Raw genomic sequence first — 19,266 nt, 5'->3', positions numbered from 1 at the left:
GGTGACACCCGAGTGAGGCAGCTGGCGGGCGCTGGGCTCTGGGAGTCACGGGGGTAGATTCTCTCTAGCCGGGCTGAAGGGGAGCTGTTGGGCGTGCATGGGCGTGGTGTGTGTGCACATATACATTAGAGGAGGCAGACACTGTCCCAGGGACAGTGGCAATAATCCGGGGCTTCTCTGCAAGGAACAGTATTATACATTGTATGGAGGACTTCTCAACCTTCCCTGGCTCTCAGAACCGGATCCTAATATCATTGCTTTGTCTGTAGGCCCTGGAACCTTCTCAAGAGCTCTTAGGATTTCTTCCTTCCTTCCTTCCTTCCTTCCTTTCTTTCTTTCTTTCTTTCTTTCTTTCTTTCTTTCTTTCTTTCTTTCTTTCTTTCTTTCTCTCTCTCTCTCTCTTTCTCTCTCTTTTTCTCTCTCTTTCTCTTTCTTTCTTTCTTTCTTTCTTTCTTTCTTTCTTTCTTTCTTTCTTTCTGTTTGAGAGGCAGAGAGACAGATACAGAGAGGACTCCCAGCTCTGATCACACCCCAGATGCCTGCAGTGTCACCGGGGAGCCCAAACTGGGAACCAGGAACTCAATCCAGCTCTCCTGCATGAGTGGCAGGGACCCAGCTACTTGAGTCAGTGTTGCTTCCTCCCAGGGTCTGCATTAACAGGAAGCTGGAGTCACGAGCCGGAGCCAGGAATCGAAACCTGGTGCCACACTATGGGTTGTAGGTGTTTTAACCACTAGGCCAGACACCTGCCCCTAGAGGTACTGTCAGATATAGTTGTGGGAGTAGTGGAAAGTGCACAGGTGAGTTCAAATCCTGGTTTTGCTTCTTGCTAGTCATGGGACCTTGGGCCATGACTTGATCTCTCTGAGCCCCAGAATTCTCATCTGCATAATGGAACAAGAGTGCACTGATCACCTGACACAGAACACAGCAAGGTGTTCAGGGAGTGTCGTGCCCTCCACATCCCTAAGCTAATTCTGGGTTAGCCTGTAGCCCTCTCAATGAAGGGCCCCAGCACCACTTTTAAATAAAACACTGTAATGACTCAGAGGAAGATTTTGTTAACTGTGAATCAAAACTCACAATTTGCTAGTAGTAACAATACTGTTAAAAAAAGAACCATTTTCGTAAATGAAGGATCCTTGCTAAGTGCAAATCCTTACTTATCAGCGCAGGGCCAGGGACAGCACGGTTCGTGTTGGGTCCTGAGTGAGGGGTTGTTTCCACTTTGGGGTGAAGGTCTTGAGCCAGGCGTGGACATTGGGATGCCCATGACTCAAGGCTGACATCAAAAGTGTCATGGTTTTCCTAGCTGTGGAGCTCTAGGAAAGTGACCTAAGCTCCCTGAGCCCCGGTCTTCTCACCTGTAAAACACCTCTGTCCAAGGTGAGGACTAAACGGTTCAATGTGTATGAAGTGCCGGACACTCCCACGCCTATGGTAGGCATTCCAGATGTGTTAGCGACTACTGAAACTTGGTTTTGACCTCAGGTAGAAATAAGATCAAATTTCCAGATGTGGTCCCTTGGGTCATTACCTAATCTCATGAAGCCTCAGTTTCTCATCTGTTGGATGAGGGGACCAATCCTACTGCTGCCTTGCACAACTGTTAGGATTGAAGGTCATGTGCACGGAGCATGTAGCACCATGTCTGGGACACGGCAAGTGCTCAACAAACTACACTTGTTATTTTACGTGCAGGCGCTGCACTGACCACTGAGCCCCTCTCCAGGCTCAGCTCTCCACCGGCCCCTGGTATCCCACCCTGAACATAGCTAAGAGCACAAGGCCAGTGCGCAGGGATCTACCATTCAAATGTGCAGGCATCTTCCAAGTGATCCCACTGCTTTGTTGGTATGGAGTCCTTTCTGTTTCTCAAGGTGATTTTATGACTTTTTTAAAAAGATTTATTTATGTATTTGAAGGGCATGTTACACAGAGGAAGAAGGAGAGGGAGAGAGAGAGAGAGAGAGAGGTCTTCCATATGCTGGTTCACTCCCTGATTGGCCACAATGGCTGGAGCTGCACCCATCTGAAGCCAGGAGCCACGAGTTTCCTCCGGATCTCCCAGCTGCGTGGAGAGGCCCAAGGACTCGAGCCATCCTCTGCTGCTTTCCCAGGCCATAGCAGAGAGCAGGATCAGAAGTGGAGTGGTCAGGACTTGAACTGGCGCCCAGCAGCTTTATCCATCATGCCACAGAGACAGCCCTTATTTCATGACTTTATTTTGGTTGTTCCTCTCAGCAATCCTCTGAGACAGGCTGTATGTAATGATCTTGCTTCATAGATTAGCAAGAGCAGAGAGGCTCAGCGAGGTTTAGGGATTTACCCAAAGTCTTCAGCAAGTGAATGCATCCTGAGGTCCAAAATTCACATCTCTCAATCCAAATTCCAGCGAGAACAGTGAACATTTATGTATTGCTCTGTAGTTAGGACAGATTTTCTCATCCGCCATAGGGATCTCATCTGATTGTCACAACTCTGCAGCAGTAGTTATTACTCTTGTCCCATTCTTCACACACAGAGAGGTTAAATGACTCACTCACGATGGCTCAGCAAACTGGAGATGAAAATGAGCTTTAAATCTGTGTTTCCTAATGTCAAATTCTGTGATCTTTCTACATGCCTTTGCCAATCCTCTCTTTAAAAACCTGCTTATCATTAAAAAAAAAAAAAAAAAAAACAAATAAAGCACCAGCTCAAATGTAGCTACTCAGGCAGGCCATACTGCAACTTTTTTGACAACAGCATGGATCAAGGTAGCCAGCAGAAAGCATGGAAATCTACCAGGCAGCTCTCCACCGAAGGGTGTAATTAGAGAGCTGACAGGCTGTACATGCAATGCCATTAATGGGTCCACCTGTGAGGGAGACCTGGCGAGCACAGGTAATTTGGACAGAGCGGAGCACTCAAAGGGGATCCATGCTGCAGGTGCCCAGCCTGACCCCCCAGGCCAGAAGCCTCCCTAGGGAACAGGAGGCAGGGCCTGGCCTGGACCCTGCCGGCGACACAAAGCTATTTGCCGTGGTGCTCACTGCACATTATGCTAAAAGTGTGACAGATTTTCGAGGCAGTCTGGGCGGGAACCATGGAAACAGGTTAGGGAAGAGGAGAAGCTGATTGCTGTAGCTCGTGTTCACGAGAGAAGGGTGAGTTGCGGGGATGCGCTCTGCCTCCCTCCACAAGCTCAGCGGCTGCACCTTGCCCCGACCGCCCCACCCCCCTGCCCCCAGCTGTCTGAAGCGTCACCCCCTCCAAACACACAGCCAGACTGGGGAAGGGAGGTGTGAGGCGGTAAGGGCAGAGGGACAGGCTGTGATGGTGTTAAAGCTTGCTGCTCTGGGCTCGCTTTCTTGCAGGTCCCCGGTCACGGTCAGAAGTTCCTCTAGGTAGGACACCTACCTGCGCCAGGCACCCCGTGGGGGGGCTTCATCTCCGTGAGCTCTAGTCCTTGAACCATGCTGCGCGACTGATCCCGTTGTCTTCCTCACGTGGTGGGGGGAGTGCCAGGACCCAGAGATGGAGCCACTTACCCAAAGTCACAGCTACAAAGAGTGCAAACGCAGATGGAGAATTGCCCGACTTCAGAGGCTGTGCCCTATTTTTGCAACACGCTGGCCTCCAAGATTGCCAGCATTTACAAGCCAGCTTTTCAAACTAATCTTGTAGCAAAGGAAGACCAGCAGTGGAGTCGACTTTGAATATGCACAAGGTCCCTAGCACATTCCACGGTGCTGGTTCCGTATTCAGAGAAGGGTAGAGATGGGGTCCCTCTCCCGAGGAGTCTTCATCACCACCCTCTTCCCCGCGCCGTGGTGATGGCATCACCATGGTTTCCAGCCTCTTGAGCAGAGAATCCATTTTCGCTTCTTGTCAAGAGCAGGGAAGAGATGCTGGATGTGCGGGCTCGAGAGCAGCCCCTGATTAAGCAGGGGGTGGCTTTCCGACACAGGTGAGCGTGAGCACCGGCTGCTGACTGCCGAGCCAGCCCCCGGGTGTGTGTGGTCTCCACTCTCCACACTCTGAGAGTGCAGGTGGCGGAAGCTGGGTCTAGGAGCAGAATCCATCCGGGAAGGACCCCACCCAGAGCCCAGCTGTGGAGAGAAGTGTTTTCAGTGCCCAGAAGCTCTGGAAGCTAAAACCCATGCGCTTTGCTTTAAGCGATCGAAATTACTTGACTGAGATCAGAGACCCACCTCAATATTTGAAATATCGAGTGCTGGGGCACCCAGTCCTTAGAGACTGGCCTAAAGCAGAACATGGAAAAATCCTTGGAGATGTGCTGATGCAGAAGCGGGTTGGACTTTGCTGGTTATGAGTTAAGAATTAGGGGGAAGGTCATGGGAAGAGTATCCCAGGGTAGAATGGAGAGGCAAGAACCTTAGGGCAGGGGGAGGATGTGCCTTGGGTTTCATGAGACAGGGGATGGAGGACAAAGTCACTAGAGGGTACACTCTTCTGGGAGTAAAACTGAGAAATTTTACAAACAGTCCCTTACCTGTTAACTCAGAAGACTAGCCTGCAATAGTTAGGACAGTTGAGATATCAGCATGAGATGATTTTGATGGGTATCTAATTTTAGTATGGAGAATCTGCTCCTTCCTGTTTTGAACACGACATAATCTTCTGCTGGAGACTGAAGCCTTCACCTGTGCGCCTGATTTTGGTCCCAAGAAAACCTGGCCCAATACTGTCACCTCCACCCTGTGCCACCTGTGGCTTCAGTCTTGACCTGGCACCATTTCTATCCCTTTATAGTACACACCAAGGTCTTTGCTATATTTTATGACCTAAATCCTGCATTCTCTTTTCCCACTCTCTCTCTTTCCTTTCATTGTATATCTTCTTATCAAATTCATTAATGTTTTTTGCCCATGTTTTGTCTTATTTAATTTGTTCTCTGGTCCATTTGCGCACATTTTAGTTGGCCAATATTTATTGAGCCTTTACTGTGTCACACACACACACACACACACACACACCAGGTCCTGGAGATATAAACAAATAGCTTTTGCTTTCAGGAGTTCACTAGCATCTAATAGGGTATGCAGGCCTGAGTAAAGAAGACAAACAAACGCTGGATTACAGCAGCTCAAACAGATTGTCCCACCTGAGACACGTGAGAGAGCTTTAGGAAGAAAACATTTGGGATTTCTTCCCCTAGAATGTCTTTTTTCTTTTTTCTTTTTTTTTTTTTTTTTGTGATTGGCCACTATCTATACGTTGTTAGAAAATTCAGACTGTCCCTTTGTGGGTGAAGCTGTCCCAAATCCCTGTGCACCATTCTGCCTGACCTAGCTACCTGTGCTAAGTAGCCCTACTGCTAACGCTCAGCACGTTGGGCTGGGATTTATTATGTGTGCCTGAATGCCTCCCCCTCTCAGGACTGAACGGAGCAGGGAGCTGGGAGGAATGTGATTTGATTCAGCGTCTCACACTCTTAACCCCTGTTGCCCCATGCACACGCATAGCCTTGTTTGTACAGAAGGGAAGGAGGGATGATGGACGGATGGATGCCTCTGAGTCATTTGCAAACACACACTCAATTCAGCGGCAGTGAAGTGTCATCGAAAGAGTGCTGGGCCGAGAACTCAGCCGGCCTGGGTTTGGGATCTGGATGGATCACGGAGAGTGGTGTCCCTGTTTGCAAGTCTCTTCGCCTCTGTGGGCTGTTTTCTAGCAGGTGGAATAAGAAAATTTGACAATTGTGATTGTGAAGGTTTATTTACACTTGAAATCTCTACCCAGGCTCTGTCTCGTCGAGGCTTGGGAACAGATGTTTCCTCGAAGACGGACAGGCTGTTTCTGGCCGCCAGAGGTTAGGCCGTTAGCTGGTTGGCGGTGTAGAGTTCCATCACATAAGGAGAGGGTGTGCTCCCTGCCGTCCGTGAAGTGACTGTTCCGTTGGAGACATTACTTTGGGCAGCTGCGTGGGTCAGGGGTGGTGAGAAGGAGCCAGCGCGTTCTCGATTGCTCCGAGCAGCCAGGATAAATGCCATCTTGACCCCACACCCACAGCTACCCCACTTTCTCGAGAAAGGATTTGGCTTCTTCCAGCTCACTGCCTCCGTGCAGACGATTCCGCTCTGTTTGGGAGATGTTTCTAACCTCTCAGGACCTGCCCTGGTTGCTCGGGCTATAATCTGAACTGACAACAGACTTTCTGTTTAAAGAGCAGCCCTATCATTTTCATCCTCTCCGCTCAGCTTCTTCCCTCGTTCTCCCTCCCCCAGCTTCATCATCGCCCTTCCTCCGTTGAGAGTGAGTCTTATTAAGTGCTGCTGTGTCATAAACTGTTGAGATGTGTCAGCTGGAAATGGAACATGATTAAGTATATAAAGGAGCCCCAGCCTCGCCTGCCACAACATTCCACAACAGAAGCCTTGGCAATGTGAGAGCATCTTTCCTTTCTCTCTTTCCTGCCTGGGGAGCAGTGAAACTGCCTCTCGCTGGCTGGGTCCTGCTGCTGGACCCTGGGCTCAAGCTGACTCAGGCATATAGGCTCCTGGTTCGCTCTCCTCACATCATTAAAGCGTATGGAAGTGTCTCGAGACCAGCTCTAGTTCTACAGACCCGTGGCCTCAGAACTCGTTTCTGTGGCCTGAGTTTCCCCCTCCACAGTATCTGTCCATCCTGGAGGAGTCTATGGAATCCGGATAGCGTGCCTCTGAGGGAGCCCTGAGGTCACCCACCGGCCAGGCTGCAGACTTCACAGGAGAATGCTACCTTCTCCTGGGCTCCTCCCGAAAGCTGAGCCAGCCTCGTCACACTGCTGGGACTGATTATCCATGGACACTTCGAAAGTTCTTGGAAAATAGAACTGAGAGCTAAGTTCGTTTTGTTTAAATAGAAGGTTGAGCTCCATGCTAAGGTTTTTCATAATACATGCTTTCCATGAGCTTCCTGAAAACCCCTCAGATGCATGGATTTACATTTTTTGGTACCAAACTGCTGTTAATTCCATTTTTCATGAACTTTTGCAAGTGCCCTCATATAATGTCACTCTTTTTTTCTTTTTTCTTTTTTTTTGACAGGCAGAGTGGACAGTGAGAGAGAGAGACAGAGTGAAAGGTCTTCCTTTGCCATTGGTTCACCCTCCAATGGCTGCCGCGGCCGGCACACTGCAGCCGGCGCACCGCGCTGATCCGAAGGCAGGAGCCAGGTACTTCTCCTGGTCTCCCATGGGGTGCAGGGCCCAAGCACTTGGGCCATCCTCCACTGCACTCCCTGGTCACAGCAGAGAGCTAGCCTGGAAGAGGGGTAACCGGGATAGAATCCGGCGCCCTGACCGGGACTAGAACCCGGTGTGCCGGCGCCGCAAGGTGGAGGATTAGCCTAGTGAGCCGCGGCGCCAGCTGTAATGTCACTCTTGACCCATGAGCTGGTCCCTGCATGGAAGGAAGGGGCTAAAGAGTCAGCATGTTAGTAGAGACACATCCAGTTTCTTTTATTCCTTTTAGGGACCCAGGAAGGATGCACACACCTGGACTTCTTTCTCAAGTCAGCTGTCCCAGAGCTGTCAGACTGTGGCAGAAACTGATGAAGTTGGCAGGGTCCTGGTCAGGCAATTGAGGGTGGCACTAAACCTAGAGACAGAGGAGAGCCCGGCCTGTCTCCTCGGGGGAGGGCTGAATACTCATGACCCATCATCCCTGGCCTGTCCCTGATCTGATACCTTTTCTGTCTCATCTGGCAAAACAGTGCCCTGTACTGCTGCTGTGGGGATTTCAGTACCTTGAATGACATTACCCTAATTTTGGTCTCTCTTCTAACCTGGACACTTTGGTCTGTATCAGAGCTCTTAAGGGACATTACTTGTAAGTGTATTAAAACAACACCTTAGTTCATTATTCTTCTCTGTGCTTTACAACTGTCTCATTTTATGAGCAAAGCAGATCCAGAGAGGGCAATCGACACCAAGATCCACCTGCTTCCCATCTTCTTTTCCTCTTGTGTTTCACTGCAGTCTCTCCTTTGACCTGGAATTATGGGCTTTGGACCCACAGCCAAGGGTCATTCTTGTCCAGGAATGTGGGAATCGTTGCTGCCCTTCAGGAAATCCAGTGGTCCCCTCTCCTGGTGACCTGAGCAGAGGTTGCTGTATCCCTGAAGTCCCCACCTCCTCCCTGAGGCTCAGACTCTCACTTCCACAACACCTGCTGGACATCTTTGCTGCAGATTCATTCTTGGATTCTGCCTTTCCTTATTGCTCTCATTCAATCAGCACCAAGTACGATAGATCCTACTGTCTAAACATCTCTTAAATCAATCACTGGCTGATGGTTGCTCCAGCCACAGCGTTAGCTCAAACTCTCATCATTTCTTCCTGGGATTATCACCCCCTTCTCTTCCTGCCAGCACTCCCTGCCTTTATGCTCAGCCACCTTCAATCCTCCAAGTTACCTCCAGAGCCCTATCTCAGACGTCCACCAGCTCATGCCACTGCCTTGCCAAAAGACTTGCAATGGCTCTGCATCTAGACCGTGGTGTGTTAAGAACCTTCGTGATATGGCTTCAGTCTGTCTTTTCTTTTTTTAAAAAAAGATTTATTTATTTACTTGAGAGGCATCGTTATAGACAGAGGAAGGGAGAGGCAGAGAGAGAAGTCTTCCATCTGCTGGTTCACTCCCCAAATGGCCACAACGGCTGGAGCTGGGCTGATCTGAAGCCAGGAGCTTCTTCCGAGACTCCCATGCAGGTGCAGGGGCCCAAGGACTTGGGCCATCTTCTACTGCTTTGCCAGGCCATAGCAGAGAGCTGGATTGGAAGTGGAGCAGCCAGGACTAGAACTAGTGCCCATATGGGATGCCGGCACTGCAGGTGGCAGCTTTACCCGCTACACCACAGCGTTGGCCCCAGTCTGTCCTTCCATGTACATCTTCTGCCACCCCCCCACCCCTACCCCGTCCCAATCCTATACTCTAGCCACACTGAACAATGCCCCGTTCCCTGCTGTGTCATTTGCATTCACATTTCTGTCTTCTGGTTGGAATGTCCTCCCTGCCTCCCTCAATCTTTCTTCCCAACTTGGCCAACCCCACTTTCCAGCCCAGGTTGAGTTGGCCCCTCTTCCATGCTGTGCCTCCTGACTGCCCCCCGGGAGTTAGCCTGTCCCTGTCTGTGCTCCCCTAGCACATTGTGCACCTGTTACTCTTTCGTCACATTGATCTTTAATCATTGATACACACACAGTTCTCCCTCACCAGGTAAAGAGCTTCTGAAGCCCAAGGATGAGGCTCCCTGGCCAACAGCACAGACTGCAGGTGCACAGTAGGTGTTATTGAGTGAATGTGAGAGTGTGCAGGCTGAGAGGCAAGGGGTTGTGGGTCAGGGGGAGCATGAGCCTGGGAAGATGAGAAAAGACAGTTTTGTGTTCCCACCACACCCGAGGGATTACCTGCCACTGACTCTCAGGGACACTGCTAATGGTAAATATTTAGTCCTGTTTCTGTGATTGCACATTCTCAAGTCAGATAGCAACCTTTTTTCTGCATGTGCTTGGAGTTCTGCTATAGATGACATCGCCCTGGTGACCAACAGGGAACTGAGCCTGGACACAGTGGTCGGTGCCCTTCTCCTGGATGCTGTCACTGTCACCGGCTTCTAACCGTCCTGGCCTCTACTCCATTTTGCAGAGGTCTGTGTGTGTCCAGTGGGCTGGCGTCTGGGGTGCCGCTGAGTCTCAGCCTCAAAATATGACGAAATGTTGGTTCCTGGTAAGCTGCTGTTCTCAGTGGCTGGGACAGCTGAAAGAAAAACCATGTGGGGTTCACCAAGGCAGGCGCTCGCCTCGGCCGCCCTTGGGAATCTGGCACTGAGCTGGCTTTTATTTGGCTTGCGATGTTTTGTCTGATTCTAATACATGGCTTTATGTGTTTAGCTTGTGTACAAAGTTTACTGTCATAAATGGCTTAGATGCTGTCTGGAGGGACCGCGAGGCCTGGGCGAGAGTCTGTGAGCAGAGTGTAATATAATTCTGGTGTTTTATTAACCATAATAGCCACAAGTCTCCAGCCACTAATATATCTGCATAGAGTTTGTCTGTAGCTCCAATTATTTTCACTTTCAACACAAACTGGACAGAAAATGCCTTGCAATGCAATGGAGCTGCTTATTCTTTCTAAGCTGAGATCAAGTCGTCTGCTACCCGACCCTAAGTGAGAGAGAAAGACCTTGCAATGAGAAAGAAGTCCTTGGCCTTCCCCCTTGGCACCTGTAGCTGGCTCTGGGGCCTGGTGGATGGAACCGACTGGGAGGGATTTCTTTCCTGTCTTCCTGCCATCTTTCCTGTGACACTGACACCTTCAGCACCCGATTCACTCCTATACAAACCGACAGGAACTACCAAAGAAATTCACCTAAATACTTGATGAGTGTTTTAGGCCAAGTTTTTGCTGGTCCTTTTTATTTCTTTAAACTAAAAAAATTTTGTCTGCGTCTCCTTTTATTGGGTGACAAAATTGATTGACTCTCTGGCCGAGGATGAGTTCAGAATATTGGTTGGGATGGTATTGATTTTTTTCTCTTTACAAAGCTTTTCTATAAAGTAAGCACCTGACGACTTTAAGTTACAAACTTTGAGTTAAATTATGAACCTTTTAGCTTTGCATTAGAAGTGGTATCTGGAACCTGATTTGCTAGATCAAACCACATTAGTTGTGTTATGTTATTTTCTAAAAACACATTTCAGAGAAATAACTCCAATCTATGTTGCATTTTATAGAGCAAAATAATTGAATGGCGGCTGTTTGTAATTTTAGCAATCTCTTAACCTTAATCATATTTAATGGCTTTTCTCTTCAGGCTAACAGGAGAGAGAGAAAAAAGGTTCCAGCTCGGTTATATAACGGCGCTCCGGCAACGCACCCCGGCCCTTGGCAGTGCTGTAAATTCTTCCTCTCTGAATTGTTGGTTCGGGACAATCATTCAGCAGGGAATTACTTTCTCATCTATGAAATAAATGAGATGTTAAACTAGTTTTCTGCTTCCTGTGGTACAAATGTATCCGTGTGCAGCCCCGTGCAGCGAGCAAACAAATGCCCAGGGCCTGTGGTGACGGCGGCCCGAGCGCGCGAGGGGCTCAGGGCTCTGGGATCAGGGAGTGAGATGTGGCCCGCGGGGCAAGGAGACCAGAATGAAATGAGATGGACTGGAGAGTGAGGAAGACAGCACCGCACCCGGACACAGCAGAGCCAGGGGAAGCAGCCACGGAAGACAGGTGGGCGAGGGGCGAGGGGCCGCCTCGGACCACTGCGAGGGGAGGGTGAGGGTCTCTGCGCTGCCCTCTGCTCCCCATGGAGAAGCTCCAAGGAGTGCTTGCTTGTAGCTGACCCTCCTTGGGATTTCTGCCCCAGGGCTGGAAACGCGAGTGCGCTCGGGACCTCACTGGCTTCGCAGCCTGGAAGGGACGTTGGAAAGATGGGGAAGCTGAGAATCCAGGAAGGGCACATGAGAAAGGCCACTGAGTTAGGTGTAAAGTTGGGATTAAAACTCAGGTCTCCGGGCTGGCGCTGTGGCATAGCGGGTAAAGCCACCACCTGGAGTGCTGGCATCCCAGGTGGACGCCGGTTCGAGACCCAGCTGCTCCACTTCTGATCAGCTCTCTGCTATGGCCTGGGAAAGTAGTAGAAGATAGCACAAGTGCTTGAGCCCCTACACCCACATGGGACCCTCCTGGCTCCTGGTTTCGGATGGGCCCAGCTCCAGCCATTGCAGCCATCTGGGGAGTGAACCAGCAGATGGAAGACCTCTCTCTCTGTCTCTCTCTCTTTCTCTGCCTCTCTGTAACTCTGACTTTCAAATAAATTAATTAATTAAAAAAAAAAAACTTCAGATCTCTTGGGGGATGTGTATGTGTGTGTGGGCTAGGGACCAAAGTCCTCTCTTTAAGTAAGGGATACGGAGACAGGAGCACCCAGGCCTGCAGCCTGGAGAGGGTGCTGCCCCTCCCGGCACTGGCTCCTCCTCCTCTGAGTAGCCACCTTCAGTGACCTCCTTCCAGGCTGGGAGGCCCCATGGGATTAGATCTACCTCCTAGACCCTCCGAAGGTGGCCTGCAGCTTGCACTGTCCTCCTCTGCACCTTGTTTGCTTGTTCTGTCACATCCTGCAGACTTCGCTTCGGGCTGGGTCCCAGTGAGCCTGCTTAGACAACTTGTCAGTCCCCACTTCTGAAAGGGGAGGAAAGAATGGAGGACTGGCTTGTGTTCCCCACGTACCCCACCCACCACATGTTGGGAGGCCTTCTGAAATCATAGCAATAGTCACATTTTGAATTAAATTGAACCTATGTGTTTGAGAGAAAGAGTGAGTGAGAGCATGCACCAACTCCCATTCACTCCTGGGGCTAGGCAGGGGCTGGAGCCAGGAGCTCAGTTACTGGAGCCATCACTGTTGCCTTCCGGAGTCTGCATTAGCAGGAAGGTGGCGTCAGGAGCCAGAGCTGGGAATTAAACCCGGGCACCCTGCCGTAGGACACAGGCATCTTAACTGCTAGGCTAAACACCTGGTCTGCAGCAGGTGTGTTTACTGAGCACCTATTATGCGTCCTGGATTAAATCAGACACTATAAGCCCATTATCTTATTTGATCTTTATAGTACACCCACGAGGCAGAGAGTATGTGCTTATTTTATAGATGAAGATATTAAAACTCAGAGTTTAATTAACTTGCCAAAAAGCATAGTTAGAATAAGTAAGGAATGTAGCTGGAATTCACCCTCTCACTATGCTTAAACATCACCTTTGTCAAAAAGTTTCTGTGCCTCTCGGATGACCTAGGATCCTTTTCTCTGTTCCTTAATCACATGATCATTTGCTTAAGACATCTGTTTACCAGAAAACTGTAAGCGTCAGAAGGGCAGGGATCCCACAGGAATGGATGAGTACCCCTCTGTCCTCTCAGCCTGCGGCTGCCATCCCAGCCTGTAAGGGACCGGGTCTCCTTGGAGGGGAGGGTCCTGGGGCCTGACCAACTCCACTCCAGTGCCTGGGGGATTCAGGAGTCCACGTCTTGGGCTGGGGAGGCAGCTGGTGACTCACGCCCAGGCTTTGTTAGCCCAGGACCCAGCTCCACTGAGAGAACTGCTCGCAGATTGCGAAGGCTTTTGTGTCGTTCCTAATTAGAAAATTGCCTTTGGAATTGAAATATGTTTCGCAGATGATTTTACTGAACTCCTCGCCGAGGTGCGATTCTCTCATGCTTGTTGCGAGGCAGTCCCACTCCGAGCAGCATATGGAGATATCAACATCTCTGCAAATTACCAAATCATCAGCGCTCAAACCCACTCCCAACTTCTCGGGTGCCTGCAAAGAGCTGGGCTGACCGCTGGGGAGGTCTGGCTCTGTCCAGCGGAGAGGGCAGAAACTGGCTTCCCCAACACAGGCCCCGTGGCTTGATTCAAAGCCCTCTCCCACAGTTTCTCTGTTCCTGGCCCAGGGAGCCCAGAGAGTCCTTCTAGAAAGACATCTGAAAGCCTGGTCTATAGCTCACTCCTATGCCCACAGCGGGGCTGAACGTGCACATCTTCGTTTGCGTTTATTTCCAATGGTGCCATCCTGCCCGTGAATTGTGATACTGTTTTTGGCATTGTTACAGAAAATTCCGTAATGGGCCTGAAAATTGGAGGCAGTTTTTTTTTAAGAATTATTTTTTTAAGATTCTATTTATTTATTTGAGAGGTAGAGTTACAGACAGTGAGGGTAGAGACAGAGAGAAAGGTCTTCTGTCCGTTGGTTCACTCCCCAGATGGCTGCAACGGCCGGAGCTGTGCTGAACTGAAGCCAGGAGCCAGGAGCTTCTTTCTGGCCCATATGGGATGCCAGCGCCACAGGCGAAGGATTAACCTACTGTGCCACGGAGCCGGCCCCTGGAGGCATTGCTTTTAAAAATCACTGACAAACAGGAAAAAGTAGGACAGCATGGCCAGAGCACTCCCTAAGCCATGGTTGGAGAAACACTTCGGGAGTTGTTGGCTAATGGCAAGGAGCTTAGGATAGGCACGAGGGCCAGAGATCCTTGTGGTGATGAGTAAGTTCTCTGTGAAGAAAGCACGGAGACCCACATCGGGTTGCTTCTCCTCACGCACACCAGTGGGATTGCTACTTCAGTTGCTACATATTACATGCTATTTTATTCCTCCCAACAGCCTCCAACCTACAGCTAAGAAAGCAGTGTCAGAGAAGTTAATTACCCAAGGTTACACATTAGTATGTGGTTGAACCACATTTTTTAAAATATGTATTTATTTGAAAGGCAGAGCGACAGAGAGACAAACAGAGAGAGAGAGAGAGTGAGAGAGAGCTCTTCCATCTTCCAGTTCACTCCCCAAAGGCCTGCAACAGCTGAGACTGGGCTACACCAAAACCAGAGTCCAGAACTCCAACTGGGTCTCCCATGGATTCAAGTACTTGAGCCATCTTCTGTTGGCTTCCCAAGCACGTTAGCAGGAAGCTGGATTGAAAATGCAGAATAGGCAGGACTTGAACCAGCACTCTGACACAGGAAGTGGGTGTCCCAAGCGGCGGTGCCACAAGGCTGCCACCAGCCATACTTTAAACTTAGAGCAGTAGGGTGCACTTAGCCTAGTCATTCCATATTGGAATGCTGGGGTTTGAGTCCTGGTTCTGCTCTCAATGCCAGTTTCCTGGCACGTTCTTCTCATTCAAGTTCAAGAAAATGAGACCTATAGAAGCAACATGGATTTCCTCCTACACTGCCTTCAGAGACCTCTCCGTGGGCAGGGGATGGTGGGGGTCGGTGCCGGGTCATGGGGCTCTGGTAAGGAAAGGCTGCAAGCTGGTGGCTAACACAGCACGAGTTTCTCCCTTCCACAACCCTGGAGGTTCCAAGTGTGAAACCACTTCCTCCAAGGCCCTGGGGAGATCAGCTCCTTGCCTTTTTCTAGGTGCTCCTGGTGGGCAGTCCTTGCTGCCCCTTGGTTTGCAGCGGCGTCCGTGTGATCTTGGCCCCTATTGTCACATGGCCCTTTCCTTGTGCTCCTGACACTGCAGCGCCCTCAACCTGGGTTCTGTCGTCACAGCTGGTTTCCTCTTCTTAAAGGGCCACCAGCCACAGTGGAACAGGGTTTCACCCTCAGCATCTGACCTTAATGTGATCGCATCGGCAAAGAAGCTAGTTCCAAATGAGGCCCCATTCTGAGCTATTAGGGGCGAGGACTTTGTCTTTTTTGGGGGGAACACAATTCAGCTTGCAATAGGTGGACTGTCCAAAGCACCTGCTCCCCAGAAGCTGAGGAGGAGGAACTGAGTCAGATTTCCGGGGCTCGTGGTGTTGACCCTAGGAGAAACAGTGGCGCTCCATACTGAAATTGGCCAGAGATGCACTTGCTCTGCCTTTCCTCCAGCCAGTATCCAGCAGAGATACTGGGCCTTGGCTGGTACCTGCTGTGAACCGGGACATGAGACAGGGAGGTGGAGCCTGGTGGAGGCTTCCCCCCGGGGCTTTTCTTGACTCTAGAGCCACTTCTGGAAGGCGGGTGCCATGTTTCCTGCTGTGGGCCCTGCACTGAAGGGCCTGTGCTCACTCACATCTCCACCTAGTGTCATGCTGGGCATGACAGGTGTCACACAGTCACCCTGTCTCTGGCCCTCCTTAGTGCAGGGCCTGCTAAAGCATTTAAGTTGCATCTGTCTTGTTATCCAGGAGGTAGTGGCTCGTGTGTGTGTGTGTGTGTGTGTATGCACACACACACAGCTTCCCTCTGACATCAAAAGGGAAATATTAAAGAAGCCAATCATCTCCCTCCTCCCCATCAGGAGTGCAAACAGCTTGGTTATCTGGGAGCACAATGGCCTGACGTCCCCAGCCCCTCCATAGCAGAGCTCCCTGTGAGCTGCCGCCCCCCTCTCCTAATTGGTTTTAAATGTCTGTGCTAACCGCTTCACACAGCGCGCATCCATCTGCGTGTGGGTAACTGAGAATCATGCCGCCACTGAAGACGACACATTTTTGCAGTAATTAAAAATATGCTTAAGAACACTGAACCCTCTGCTACCAGCGCGTGGCTGGCCAGGGTGCGGCCCAGGGCCGGCCGTGTTTCCAGTCTGTCTTGGTCCCGAGGGTGCTTCCTGCTGGGGGAAGAGGAACGTGGCTGCTTGTTCAGTTGCCCAGGGAACCAATCCATGGGGTCTTTTCTGTGAGATGGGTTTGTAAGCCCCTCCAGGGCAGGACTGGTCTCTGTGGCGTGGCTATTGCTCACCCACCCCGGACACCCGATAGGAGAACCGTGCACGGGGTCAGCACTCCATCGGCACGGCCTGCCTGAGTGCCCGAGTCAAGCCGCTTATTATCTGTCATTGATGGACACGCCCAGCAGTGCATAAACCAGGGCCTGTGTGTGTGAAGCCTGGGGCCAGCAGAAGGAGACTCGGGACGAATGAGTCATTTCAGTTCTCCTTTTGGTTCCCTGAGTTCCTGGAATCGCAGGAGGGGGAGGAGCTCGCGACCATGTTTTCTCTGAGCAGGTGTTTGTGTGCTGTGTTCCAGCAGGCCAGACTCTGCAGCACAGAAGCCTGGGGAGCCGCATGGGTCCCCACTGGGAACCATGTTTGGGGCCAGTCCCTGCTGTAAAGCCAGAATAATTTTTGCATCTGTGTAAGTTTTGAGAATTGCTTGCTGGCATGGCTGCGAGAGAAAGAAAGGCTGTACTGAGAGAGACAGGAGTGGGAGGCCCAACGTTAAAGTCCTCGCAGGATGGTTAAGTAAATGGAAGGGTGATGAGGGCAGGACAGCAGCCCTTGGCTGGGGTGAAGCAGGAGTTAGTCTAGGATCATGGACCTGTCTGCAGCGCATCACGAAAAGGCCACAGGTGTCTTCTTCCTGGCACACGCTGGTTGTCTCAGGCCTGGCTGGGGCTGGCCTGGGCTGAAGGCCTGTGTGAGGAACCAGAGGGAGGCAGGGCAGTATCAGGAGCAGAAAGTGTCCGGCGGGAGGAGCAGTTGGTACCTGGCATAACCTGAGGCTCCCAGCAAGAGCAAGGCCCCCAGCACGCTGTCGGGCCTGTAGGCTGACCCCAACATCAGCTGCCTCCCCATCCAGCTGCTCTTGGCTCCAGGCTGGGCTAATAGGACCCAGGATCTGCTTGGGGGTGTGCCCTCCTCCCTGGACTCCCGCTCAAAAAAAAATTCTTTCAGCCATAGCCACATGTATCCCACACCCCTACTTCATAGATGTGGGTGTGTGTGCACAAGTTCAGAAAAACACAGGGGAAGGCTTATAAATGCATTGAGACTAACCAGCCCTAACTTCCTGTGGAACTAAGTTAGTACCATCTTCCTGCCAAGTTTGAACGTTGGCCCTTGTGTACACAAGTTGCGTGAAAACAATGAATCCCCCAAGATCCTAGGCAACACATAAACAAATAAGCCTAATAAGAAATAGAATCCACAAAGGGTAGAGCTTGGCAGTCTACCTGTGCCTGGGAGGGACCCTCCTCGGACGCCCCTGTCTCTGAACTGCCAGGCAAAGCAGTTTGCCTTTAACCAGCGTGTGGTGCATTAGCCTGTGAGACAATATGTTTTAAAGAGAACCACATTCATCACCTTGGAAAAGTCAGATTAACATAATTTCTGGGAAAGAACAATGGGGGGAAAATGTTAGTCATTGTTGATGGGACAGGTAAGTTTCAGTAGCGTGATCTGTTGAATATTCATACGATATTGTTTTTGACATTTAAGAACTCAATTATCCGATGACTAATCAGTCTTTTCCAGTATGTTATTTTTGTGACTAGAACTGAAATACTGATAAGCCCCAAGAGAGCACAGTGTTCAGATGGATTTATTAGTGTTTTTCAACCCTGGCTTTCTCTGGCATGCGTGTCCAGGGGAATTTAGTATGCGTGACGGTGAGGGGCCGGGGGCCTGGCTGCAGCCAGCGAGTGCATGCGGACCAGATGCTGTGCCGACCGCTCTCGCTCCGGAGACTTTTCCCGTTAGTGAGGGGCAGCCGGGATGTTGATGTGCCCCCAAGCCCAGGCTCGACATCGGCTCAGCCCCCCTTGGCTGTCAGATTCACTGTAGGTCGGGGTGAGTGTCCCCGTCCAGTCTTTGCCCAAGCCCCTGCCGTATGATCTGTAAATCGAGGGAGCTTGATGTCGTCACAGTTGAATGAAACCTATTTTGGGAAACTGTCAATAACTTTTTCCTAGAACTGAGGTCCCCACGGTGAATTAAAGATTGCAGCAAAGTCTTTGCGACTCCTCCCAAGGAGAGTCTAATTGCTCTCAGTGTGACTTAGTGACTTCCTTAAACAGTAGAATGTGTGGAAGTGATATTCTGGAACTTGCAAGACCTGGTCAGGAGACGCCTTGCAGGTCGTCTTCTTCTTGGAGCCTGGCTGCCATGCTGGGAGGAAGCACAAGCCACTTCATGGAAAGGTCCAACTCCAGGCCCCTGGCTGACATCCCTGGCTGGGGCCCCAAGTGATAGCCAGCTCCAACCCAGCTATCCCTGCGGAAGCCACATGGATCAAAGACCACCCATGGTCCCCAAGAGATGCCCAAATCACAAGCTTTTTTTGCAAGACAAATAAATGTTTTTCTTTCAAGCCATTATGTTTCAGGATGGCTTATCATGCACTAATAACAGATAACCAGAACCGTCCTTGACTAGCCAATGCCAATTTTCACCGAATTAGGAGGCTGAGACCAGGGTCTACTCCTAGCTGTGCTTCCAGGTACCTCTGCGACCCTGAATGAGCAGTTTGTCCCTTGAGGCATCCTGGCATAATGGAAAGAACTTGTGCTTCGGGCTACTAACGTCTAAGTTCATTTCCCAGTCTTTACTTTCTCATGCTTTAAGTGTGGACAGTAATTCTCTCTTGAAGTGAAATGGTAAGAATTGGCACTTGGTCGTGATTGCTGAGTGGTAGCCACAGTTTCCTTGTCATCAAAGATGCTTCAGTGTTGGGATATCGCATGCATTGTGAGAAGTGCTTGGACTCAGGAGTCAGGTGAATCTGGTTCCCAGTGGGGGTTGCTGCTAGCCCATATGGCACCCTTGTCTGAAGAAGGGAGGGACAGGTGCAGCCTGATGAATGGTGGCACAGCAAACAGACTATGCCCTTGTGTCATTTGAAACAGGTGTTCTTTCCTGCAGGTGGGTGTAGCCCCATAGCAGGTGCCCACCTTGGTGAACATAGATTGGGTTTCAGTCCCCACTGTGCCCCTCAGTTGAGTGCTTTGGCCCTTGGATCTGCACAACTCTATGAACTGCCCCTGCTCAGACAGACTTTCTTTAGAACTCAA

Source organism: Oryctolagus cuniculus, chromosome 1 (assembly GCF_051225735.1).
Source record: "Oryctolagus cuniculus isolate XC-2025 breed Fujian yellow rabbit chromosome 1, ASM5122573v1, whole genome shotgun sequence".
Classification (NCBI taxonomy): domain Eukaryota; kingdom Metazoa; phylum Chordata; class Mammalia; order Lagomorpha; family Leporidae; genus Oryctolagus; species Oryctolagus cuniculus.
The sequence above is the reverse complement of the archived record's forward strand: the minus strand, read 5'-3'. Positions refer to the sequence as shown.